We start from the raw sequence: 10304 nt of genomic DNA on the forward strand, positions 1-10304 counted from the left end.
AGAAAAAAAAAAACCCTTTGAACCCAGGAAGGAGCACTTGGGAATTCCTCCGTGTGGGGTACCCTCAAGCCCTTTCACCCTCCCACCCCCAGGGAAGAGCTGAGAAAGAAAACAAAGACAATTAGCTGTGACTATCAGCTAATCAAACAACATGCACAAACCTCTTAGGGACACAAAAAATCCAATCCTGTTCTTAAAAAAGGTAAGTTTTATTAAAAACAAAAAGAAAGAAAATACATCAGGAACTTAGGCTTTTGCTAGATTTTAAAAGAGCAATTCCAAAAAGTAAGCACCCAAAATAGCTTCCTTGTGGGTTCAGCTTAAGGGTTACAAGCAAACAAAAGCATCTGGGGTTAGCACAGAGGAGCTCCACAAGCCAAAATAAAGAATAAACCTGATCGCATTTATCTAAATGTTCCCTCTCCAAATGATTCCTTCTAGGTATGGAAGATAATTTTTCATACCTGGTTCAAAACATACACAGCATTCCCCCTTATAGCATTGCTGCTCCGTGCCCCTGCTTCTCCAGAGAACAACAGACAAAAGGGAAAGTTTCTTTCCCATTTTAAAAAGTTCTGCCTTCCCATTGACTCTTTTGGTCATGAGCCCACTTCCTTTTCTTTCACCTGTGGGCTTGTTAACCCTTTACAGGTAAAGCAAGCAGAGAACAGACCGAGAGGGATTTTACAGCTAGCTGGCTGGCTGTCTATCAAAGGGAGCTACACCCCCCTTCATTTATCACAAGAGACTAGCTGCTTTTTTCCTCCATATCTTTTCTGAGATCTGACCGTCTCTTTCCACCACGTCACTAACACCATCATCCAGGCCCATCATCATCTTCTGCCTTGACTCCTGCAACTTCCGCCTTTCTGGCTTTCCAGCCTGACAGCCCTTCACCCAGTCGGTAGGGCCGTACTACGTGAGGGCTCCGGCTGTGGGTGCGGGTTCCTGGGTGGGGCCGTGGGTGAAGAGTTTGAGGTGCAGGAGGGGGTTCAGGGCTGGGGCAGGGGGTTGGGGTTGCGGGGGAGATGAGGGCTCCGACTGGGGGTGCAGGCTCTGGGCTGGGGCTGAGGAGTTCGGAGTGCGGGAGGGGTGCAGGCTCTGGGAGCGAGTTTGCGTGCAGGAGGAGGCTCAGGGCTGGGGCGGAGGGTTGATGTGCAGGCTCTGGGGTGGGGCCGGGGATGAGGAGTTTGAGGTGCAGGAGGGGGTTCAGGGCTGGGGCAGGGGGTTGGGGCGGGGATGAGGGCTCCGGCTGGGGATGCAGGCTCTGGGCTGGGGCTGAGGAGTTCGGAGTGTGGGAGGGGTGCAGGCTCTGGGAGGGAGTTTGCATGCAGGAGGGGGCTCAGGGCTGGGGCAGATGGTTGACGTGCCGGCTCTGGGGTGGGGCCGGGGATGAGGGGTTTGGGGTGCAGGAGGCTCTGGTTTGGGCTGGGGCCGAGGGGTTTGGGGTGCGGGAAGGGGCTCAGGGTGGGACGGGGGTTGGGGCATGGGAGGGGGTGCAGGGTCCAGGCAGCGCTTACTTAAGGTGGCTCCCGGGAAGCGGCTGGCAGGTCCCTGTGGCTCCTAGGTGAGGGGCCAGGGAGACTCTGCTACAGTAATTGTCTGTGATTCACTGAAAAGACAAATACCTGCTTTGGGGGAACTTACAAGGATGCCACATTCTTCTTCTCCTTAGCGTTAAGGCACTGACAACTGTGCGCTCTAACAATGGGGACTTTATGATTAAAAAGATGTTAGAAGCAATGTAATCAGTTAAGGCAAAATTCTACCTTATTGAAATAGCTCATGTGTCTCCCTCTTGCAGATAATAGGAGCCACATGCAAGCATCTGATTTCAGAATTTGGCCCTTAGGCATGAGGTACGTACTCGGATACTGCAAGATAAGACGGCACTGGTGCTACAAGGAGTTATAGAGTACCCACCATTGCTTCCAGCAGGCCTGGAAGAACCAAAATGTAGCAGCCTGCCAAATTAAATAAGCAATTGAAAATAACTCCAGCCATGCTTTGGCTGGCCCACGGTCCGAGGGCCAGACCAGCCTCCTGGCACTCACCTCACCCCATGCGGAAGGTCAGCTACAAGAAGTCACTCGGTTCTCTGACTCAGTCTCCTGCTTTAATGAGTCCATATTCCTCTGGGAAATCATCCTAGGGTTTAAAGGTTAGATTGTGAACTCCTTGGAGCAGAGAATGTTTGGAAAGTGCCTGGCCCTCAATAAATAAGGAGAGGTTTGACCTCAGAGCAAACGGAGGTCTTGCTGGGAAATGTTGAATTCATGAACGAGTAAGAGGGTGTAAACTGAAATCATCTCACATCATGTGAGCACCAAGTTTCCGGCCAGAGATATAACCACTGCTGACTGCATCCTTGAGAGAGAGGGTTAAAATAGGTCAAATAAGTTATTCCATGTCTTGTTCCATTATCCATCAAACAGACTTTGATCAGCTCGGAAGCAGGTTCTCTGAGAAGTGGTATTGAGAGGGGAGCTCTCTTGCAGTCCCACTTGGCTGACTAAGGTCTCTTTTCTAACGATGAGTCAGGCTGCTAATCAGCCATGCCATGGCAGCAGCAGCAGAGTTAGGTCTCCTCTAGAAAGGCAGCCAAAAGGGGAGGAAGGCCTGGGTCCCTGACCCACAGAATGGGACTGACCTGCAATGGGGAAGCAGCCTGCATCTCATAAAGAGGGGTTGGTGCACTCACTGCGTGGAAGAATCCTAAGGACACATGGTCTGGGTTTTAACCAGGCTGCAACTTTATTAGTCAAATTACATCCAAAGTCCCTGTTGGGATAGCCCAGCACAGTCACCTGCGCCCCACTGATCCGTTGCCAGTTCTGGAGGTGCTCCCACCACAGGGGGAGCCAATCATCACACTCGGAGGTTCTCTGGGCACCACCCATCTGTTAACATCCCTCCCCCTTTCAGGGGCTGAGGCAAGAGTGATAAACAATTAAATCCACTGCTTGCATACAATACTACGGTCTTCTAAGAGTGCACCGAGTGAGGCCTTTTCTGAAAGCTAACGACACTCTGGTGATGAATATCCTTGTGAAATGTCTGTATTAACACCATGTAAGGAATTATGGAGACTCGTTAATATTAGGCTGTCCGGTCTGCATGGACTGTAGGGACTGTCACAGCTCTCTACCTGTCTGCTATGTAAATTAATGCATGGTGGAATCAGAAACAACAGAAGCCCCAGAATGATGGTGTGTCATAGGCTTCATGCGGCTTGTTAGCCAAGGGCGAATTTCCTTTAGGCCATCTGGTGGGAGTTTTTGGAGCAGGGGTATCTAAGCTCTATCTCTGCTCTCTCCATGGTGTGTTAAGAAGCCATGCAGTGCAGCCAAATGATAATTGTGATGTATTTGGAGGTCAAATTATTTTACAGTGTATGCAGAGATCCCTTTACCAACCACTAACATGCAGCCACCTTGGGAGATAATATAACAGCTGTTTAATTACTCAAAAAGTAAAACATGACACCGCATCCAAGAGAAACTGGGAAGATTTTAGCAAGAGAATGCAGAAGAGAGTCTTCAGTTCTTTCTTTCTAGCTCTTCACTGTGCTATCCTTGGGTGAGTTATTGAAACTCTTTTTGCTTGGCTTTATTCTCAGAGTCTGGGTGGCTTCTTGCTTCTGGTGGGGCTGGAAATGCGGCAGGACATCCTGTCCTAAGGTATTGGGGCCCGTTTGCGGGCTCGAAGCCGGAGGTGCAGCAGGGCCTGACAAATATTGGGGAAAGGAAAGATTCCCAAGCATTTTAGACCCTTTGAAAAGGTTTCCATATGGAGAAGGCCAATAGCGCTGACTAGAAACTGAGACTAAAAGCTATAGACTAGGGCTGTTGATTAATCGCAGGTAACTCACGTGATTAACTTAAAAATATTAATCACAATGAATCGCATTTTTAATTGCACTGTTAAACAATAGAAGCGACAAAGGGTCCTGTGGCACCTTATAGACTAACAGAGGTATTGGAGCATAAGCTTTCGTGGGTGAATACCCACTTCTTCAGATGCAAGCAGTGGGGAAAAAAAAAAAACAACAACAACGAATTCCTTTGTTAGTCTATAAGGTGCCACAGGACTCTTTGTCGCTTCTACAGATCCAGACTAACACAGCTACCCCTCTGATACTGTTAAACAATAGAATACCAATTGAAATGTATTACATATTTTGGATGTTTTTCTACATTTTCATATATATTGTATTCTGTGTTGTAACTGAAATCAGAAAGTATGTTATTTTTGATTATAAATATTTGTACCGTAAAAATGATAAACAAAAAAATAGTATTTTTCAGTTCACATCATACAAGTACTGTAGAGCAATCATAGAAGATTAGGGTTGGAAGAGGCCTCAGGAGTCATCTAGTTCAACCCCCTGCTCAAAGCAAGACCAACACCAACTAAATCATTCCAGCCAGGGCTTTGTCAAGCTGGGCCTTAAAAACCTCTAAGGATGGAGATTCCACCACCTCCCTAGGGAACCCATTCCAGTGCTTCACCACCCTCCTAGTGAAACAGTGTTTCCTAATATCCAACCTAGACCTCCCCCACTGCAACTTGAGACCATTGCTCCTTGTTCTATCATCTACCACCACTGAGAACAGCTGAGCTCCATCCTCTTTGGAACCCCCCTTCAGGCAGTTGAAGGCTGCTATCAAATCCCCCCTCACTCTTCTCTTCTGCAGACTAAATAACCCCAGTTCCCTCAGCCTCTCCTCATAAGTCATGTCCAGATTTATACCCCTGGGGTAAATGTGTCCAGGAATATTGGACTCCCTGGAAACTAAATGCAAAATGGTACTGTACAATGTGGGCCAATGATAATGTCCAAAAGCGGTTACTGATGTCAAGGACAGTAAACTACTTAGCCTCTGGATCAAAGGACTTGATTAAATTTTGCATCTTGGCCACTGTAGGGGCACAAGTGGTCGTGGTCTGATTCAGGCATCTGTAAGCAATTGTGAGATGCCAAGAACCATTTGGTTTCTTTACAGGCCAGATAGGGGAATTGGCAGTGGAAGTACATCTACGTAGTACTCCCTGTGTCAGTAAAGACTTGATAGTCTTTTCCATATATGGGTTTGCCAGTTCTGGGTAAAGATATTGTCTTTGGGTTGATATATCTCCTCCTTTTACAACAATAGTGACTGCCATACATCCACAATCATGCTTGTATTTCACAAAATCATCTGCACGTTTGCGAAGTAACACCTGTAACTCAGGTTGGTCTGCATGATTAGCCACTATTTTGGTTAAATCATACCCCTCAGGTTCAGTCTCCTCCACTGGAGATACCATGCCACACTCAGGTATGAGCACTGTTGAGTCATCCTTTGCCTGTTCTACAGTAAGACACAACAATTGGTTAACCAAATCAAGAATACATCCTTATTTGTATAGGAAATCAGTTCCCAATAGGCAATTCCCTGGGTCTGCTAATTTCATCAGCACAAAGGTCTGAACCTTTCTTAGGTGACCTATCTGAACTTCAATGAGTATAGGAAGGGTGGTAACAACCTGATTCTTGCAAAAGTTGCAAGTGTTTTTGTACACCCTGATGACAGAGAAGAGGATCTAAGATCCTTAACATGGATAATGCTAATTGCTGCCCCAGTATCTATAATAAAATTTCTGTGGCAGCCCCCTACTGCTGCGGAGACACTGAATCTCCCTCTTGCCTTCCTGCCTAAAGGGGCGATAACTACATTCGGGGCCGATTGGCGTTATGCTGAGTAATTTGTAGAATATGCAGACAAATAATCTACAGATTTTCCTTCTCTCTCTCTCTCGCCTTCCATCATCAACTCATTCCCGTGGGCTTGGAGTTTCCGGATATCCCATCGTTGAGCCTTAAGCCTCTGGTTAAACTTCATTACAACTGAGTCCTCATTTTTTACTTGGGTCTCTGCAGGCGTGAATTGTTCTGTGTCGCATCTGAAAAGAAAGGAACACGGTCCCGGGCCCCTACATGGAATCTAAACGCATAACCCTGTGGAGGGGCATGTCCACTCGAAGGTTCAGGGTTACTACGTGGGTTAGGGTTATTTTGCCGATGCTGGTACCTATGGAATTTAGGAACAGCTTGGCCTAACCCTGGGAGTCGCTCAATCCTTACAGTGGGATTAGCTTGCGTAAGTGAGGGAGGCCCTGGCTCTACTATCCAGGCTGTGAGGTGCTGGGGACCAGGAGCTGTGGGAAAAGTGATGATTTTGGTTCTCAGTTTTGCTAAAAAGCAGCAAAAATGATTTTTTGACCTCTGGCAAACCCCCTTGTTCTGCTTTACTCTTTCACTTTCTTCTTCAGCCTTGCTACGTGCAGGAGAAAAGAACAAATTCTGCTGTCATTGAACAAGCATTCACAGAAAATTACACTAGGCCAGACTGATACCCAACTGATTCTCTTTTCCTAAATGATTTTGCTTCAGACCATAACCATAATTCATTAATTGTAAGGCACCTCCTGGACTAGGGCTCCATTTAACTGACTGTCAAGAAGCTGGATGACGGCACTTCTGTTACAGCTGAGAAGTTTCTCCTGGGTTCATCAGATAGTGGCAGGAAGTTTTCATCCTTTACTTTGCTTTTAAATTTGTTGTCCTGTGCCAGCAGGACTAGGGCAGGGCCGCCCTACGAAGGGGTGCAGCAGCTGGCATGCTCCCACTGCATGTGCTATAGCCCAACCAATATCCTCGTAATTCCAGAGTTCCCTGCCCTGGCTTCTAATCAGAAAGGTCCTGCTGGTCTCCAGGGTATGTGAGAAGGGACCAGCCCCTTCACCAGAGCCTAGCGGGCCCTTCTTTATTTGATGGAGTTACAGGGGAAGACTGAGGGTTGTTTCTGGGTGGCTAACAGGGCTGTTTGGCAGCTTTGATTTATTGATTTTTTGTTCAGGCACCCGGAGCATTTTACAGGGGTATTTGATTGGTATTTCACTCTAAGAAAGGCTAGTAGTAAATAACAGCACAGGGCTTGCATGTTTTCCTCTAGGGGAGATGTCAGAGTTGCCTGGGGACACCAGTTATTTTAACTCCTGTCTCATCCCCCTGTCTCCCCCCAGCAGTGTCCCATGACTCAGCTAGCCTGCCCAAGAGATGGGGCTCCTCTACGGAGGGTCCCTGCTCATGCTCACCTGGCACTGTCTGACTCTGACCTGCAAACATTCCGTGCAAACTGCTGATGGAGCTGAAATTGGCAGGAGAATTGCCAGCTGTGGGCCATTAAAGATCCGTTTCAACACTGAGCCCTGACATTACCTGCCTGAGAGCTGATCTTTAATGGCCCAAGCTGGGCGGACTGGTACCAGTACCAGTGAGAATTTGGAAACCAATATGCTTAATGCACAGGAATTTATTTGAGGAAGAATCACACAAGTAGTTAAGGTTACACAGTACACATCTTTCCCAATAAGCTTCTGCTCCTCAAGCATAAACCCTCAGGAACTATGTTAGCTTTACACAGTATCCTGATTAGCAAACAAAGCAGGTATGCCCAGGGTTGGGGCTGCCCAGTGTTTGGGCATAGGGCTGGTGTAGCCAACTCTGCATCACCACCCATAGCAGTGCAGGGTGCATGGGGCATGCCGGGGGCAGACTGGGGTGTGATGGACAATCCTGCACCAGAACAGACTATAGGCTGCTCCAAACCAGCCCCTGGCAGCCCTGGGGTCAGGAAGGTGCCTTGCTTTCTTTCCTTTGGACCTCTGCCCTGGGCTCAGCACCAGCACAGGGTGAATCGCCCTCTTGTTGCTCAGAGTAGGGGGTGAGTCAAGGGGGGCTCTCCTCTGAACTGTGGGACTGAGATCTCTAAAGGAGCCTGATGGCGTTAGTGCCCAATGCTCATTGCAGTGGACCTGAGCCCCAGCCCCCAAAGCTCCCAGCCAGGAGTATTAGCCATGCAGAAATGCCCCTTTCTGTGTGCACTCTGCCCTTGTCACTGCCTCTCAAAGGCACTCCTTCAACATGAAAGCTACTTGACTGGGGAACAGATCCAGTGGTTCCTGCTCGCCTGCCTGGAGCTAGAGCCCTGCGTGGGACTATCTTTAAAATCCCGCTCCCATCCTGTCCCACAATACCCACTTCCACCCGCTCCTACATTCTTTCTTGCATTTTTATCCTGATTCCACTTGCAAAAACCTTAGATCCTGCAAGAGAGACTGACACAGTTTGGACTCACCACTGTGGCACCTCCTGCTGGCTGTCTTGGGAATTAGCTTGGTTAGCCAGTGCGCCTTTATCTGGTGATGGCTCGCCACCGTCACTTCTGCTCCAGGACCCATGTCACCCCCAGGACTGCGGCATCCTCTTCTGGACACAGACCTCTGGCTGTGCCCCACTCGGTTCTCCCCATTCCAGGGACCGACAATCCACTGTCCGGCCACTTCCTCCTCAGCAGCAAGTGGCGGCAAATGGGGGAGACCCAGGGGCTCCCCTTTTGGCAGTCTGGAGTCCCCTTCCCAGATGGGCAGGGATGGAGGCTGGGAGAACAACTCCTCCCCCTATGAGCTGCAGCTGGGTGGCAGCAGGGCCCCCTGCCATAAGGAGTGGCAGAGGGGGCTGCCCTGCGTGTGGTTTAAGAAAGACCCCCCCCCAACCCTCTTTGTAGCTCAGGGCTGCAGTTCCGAACCAGCACGGAGTTCCCTGGGCTGAGGGCACCTGCAGGCCCGGGGTCAGGAGCTTTCAGCCAGTAGTTCTGGGACCTATCTAGAAATCGTTCCTTTAAGAGCGAGTTTATTCCTGTGCCAGTGCTGGAGCTGGCCTGGGTTTGGGCCAGACTCAGCAGAACTCAGCACTTTCTGTGCGCCCGGCGCACTGAGCCCGTTGGAAAATTTGGCTTCAGCGGCAGGTGCTGGGCCCCTCTGAAAGGTCTGGCCTGAATGTGGGCTTGTCGCACTCCAGCGCCCAGTGGAGTCAGCATGGTTGCACCAGCTCTGCCCATTTACCACTCTCATGTCCTGGATCGCAGGTCTCGCTCACCGACTCGCTCGCCCAGGGCTTGTGTGGTCGTCTGGACATCAGGGAGATGGAGGATTCCCCGATGTCCCCTGGCTCCGTGAGGTCACTGCCGCTGCTTGCCTTCACCATTTCCCTCCTTTCTCTCCACGTTCAGCGGATGGACTCAGGTAGGATTCCTGGGGCTTTAGGGCCTAGTCTCTCTCCCACAGGAGCCAGCGGCTGTGCTGGGGAAAGCTAGGCCCCCAGCCTGAGCTCTGTCTGAGGGAACTCGGGGATTATGAGCAGAGCAGCAAAGGTGGCAGCTGGTGGGCAGAGAAGCCAGGGAGCATTGGGCAATAAATGGGTCTTGTGGCCTACAAGAGGCCCCCACAGGAAGTCCCCATTGGGTAGCATGTGGTGGCTGTGCCCAGAAATGTCCCCCTGAGGCTGATTGATTCCTGGTTCAGTGGGATGTGTCCTGCCCCTAGGGGCAGTGGGGATATATAGCTGGGTCCTGCTTTCTGGGACAGTCAGTTCCGTAGAATGGCCCCCAACAACTAGAAACTGTGCCCACATCCTGGCCCTGCCCTTAGCAACTAGAAACCTCTGTCCAGAAACACAGTGGAGAGTTACGGGGGCCAGGGATGAGTCTGAGTGTTCACCACGTGGGGGAGAGCTGGGTAGTGGAGATACGGGGTAACACGTGGTAATAATCCTCCCACCGGCGCCAGTGGGGCCAAGATTTCAGCTCTGGTGCCGAGAAGAAAAGGGCAGACTAGCTTGGGGGGAGCGTGGGGGCTAGGTGGGGAGGACGGGAAAACAAGGAGCAGCTCCAAGACACAGCAGGGCTTTGGTCACACTCTTCCAAACTCTGGGAGAATTTACTTAGTTACAAAGATGATTTTCAAATGGCAAAAACTGAAAAAGAGGAAACCTGGCGGAATCAGGTTTGATTAGAAGTGGTTTGAAAAGGCCAATTATTGGTGATGGGAAAAAATTTTAAACTGTTCTTCAAAATTTCCTACCAATTCTTTTTAGTTTTTTTTCCCCCCAAAACTGGGAAGTAAACCAAAAATACTTACTGAGAATGTATTTTTTATTGAAAATTTTTCAGTTTTCAAGCACATTTTTTTTATTTATGGTTTTTCAACAAGAAGGGAAATTTTTGACTGAAATTGAAAATTTTCATTTTGTTGAAAAAGCCACATTTGGTCAAAAATGTTTTGATGAAAAAATTTCAACCAGCAGTGATTCTGATAAGATGATCAGTTACAGTCCCTCTGAGTGCTTCGCCTAACTCTGAGACCTGGCTGGGGAATGTAGAGCAGGGGTAATGTAGAGCACAATAATGACAAACACTTTA

The 10304-nt window shown here is 49.1% G+C and overlaps 1 long non-coding RNA gene across 1 annotated transcript; it reads left to right on the forward strand.

Moving 5' to 3' along the window:
• Positions 1-795: 795 nt before the first annotated feature.
• On the forward strand, positions 796-9528 carry LOC135980124 (uncharacterized). Its single transcript, XR_010597346.1, has 3 exons — positions 796-904; positions 1805-3579; positions 8973-9528. It is a non-coding gene; the product is annotated as an uncharacterized LOC135980124 (long non-coding RNA).
• Positions 9529-10304: the final 776 nt, after the last annotated feature.

Source organism: Chrysemys picta, unplaced genomic scaffold (genome assembly GCF_011386835.1).
Source record: "Chrysemys picta bellii isolate R12L10 unplaced genomic scaffold, ASM1138683v2 scaf1903, whole genome shotgun sequence".
Classification (NCBI taxonomy): domain Eukaryota; kingdom Metazoa; phylum Chordata; order Testudines; family Emydidae; genus Chrysemys; species Chrysemys picta.